The sequence below is a fragment of the Aplysia californica genome, unplaced genomic scaffold, assembly GCF_000002075.1.
Source record: "Aplysia californica isolate F4 #8 unplaced genomic scaffold, AplCal3.0 scaffold00857, whole genome shotgun sequence".
NCBI classification, from domain to species: domain Eukaryota; kingdom Metazoa; phylum Mollusca; class Gastropoda; order Aplysiida; family Aplysiidae; genus Aplysia; species Aplysia californica.
The window spans coordinates 298287-299800 of NW_004798127.1; positions in this window are offsets into that span (position 1 = coordinate 298287).

A 1514-nucleotide genomic window follows, 5' to 3' on the forward strand; every position below is an offset into this window, starting at 1 on the left:
GTTGGGGGTGTGTGAGAGAGCGGGAGGAAGGGAGAGAACGAGACAGATGAATGTGCAGAAATACATGTTCTAGAGATTTTTGCCATTCTACTCTTTTCCGTTTCAACATTTTATAAATGTATAGACCCAGGACCAGAGTTCGTGGTGTAGCGGTTAAATGCTCGAAGGTCGCACGCAGAGGACCAGAGTTCGATTCCAGAGATAGGAGAAATATTATCAAGTATCTCAGTTTTTCTTCTAGGACATTGTATCCCTCTTAATCATGACAGGCAAGGTCTAAGCTCGCCTCTTAAACGATCTGATTTGTTTATTTGTTTTCTTGTGAGCGTAGGAACACCTACATTTTAACAATAACACTAACAATAACAGTAACAGTAACAGTAACAGTGTAACAGTAACAGACGCAAGGACTAATGATTGTAACTACCTCAAATTGTCGGAAAGTCTCCCAAGAGCAGAATGCCGCCACCAGAAGAGAAGTCTTCGTTGAAATGAATCCAGTTCTATGCCCTGATAAAAAGAGATGCGTAACTTTTTCGCGTACACAGAAGAAAGCTTTCACTGTCTAACCACTCCTTATCTGCTTTATCTCGTCTGCTCTTGACAATATGTCAAGGCTGGTCGAAGGACATAACTGAGACCAAAGACTTGACTTTTTAAAATGTCCTAGATCGGGTACTGTCATGGCCGCCACTCTTTTTTAAAAAATCGGGGGGGGGGGTTAACCCTATCTCGGTAACTATGAACTTTCAGATAAAGCGTTATAGCATGGAGGTATAACAGAAAACATATCTAAAATGTAACTTTAATTTATTTTTTTTAAGTTACAAGGATTTTTTATTTGCTAACCAAATTTGTTCAAATTTGGTCCATTGATAGATATACTCAATACAAAATTTTATACAGTTGGGATCTTGGATATATTGAATAGGAAAAAAGTTAGAGATGGATAACTGAACGACCCCTTCATGCCTCTGAATTCGATTACATAATAATATATGTAACTCACTTATGAATGTATCAATTTCATTTTCCACTAGTATAACGTTAGGTTATGGTATGAATAACGAGCCCTGAAAATTTCATGGGAATCAAAAATAGAATAAAAAAGTAAATGATAAAGACATAAAAAAATTAAATTTTGAGAAAAAACGACATTTTGTTACATATTAGGCAAAATAAAAGTTCTAGGAAAGAAAATCTGAAAGATGATGATTGTAACACAAGGAGTAAGCACTTTTTACATTTACAAGTGGTTGGAGTATTATAATACCAAAAAAGTCCAGATACCATAAACTGACCCAAAATCGTCAATTTAAAACCAGCCCCCCCCCCCCCCCCCCTTTATGAAAACGTTGCTACGTTTATGCCCACAATGTATGCGCAAATCAAGGACAAAAACAGCACTCTCGCAGTAGTCGAGTAGTGCACGCGTAACCTTTCTCTCTGTGCTCTTTACTTGGTTCCAAATAGAATCAAACGTTGCACGGTTGGTGGTTTGGCGGGTGCTCTGG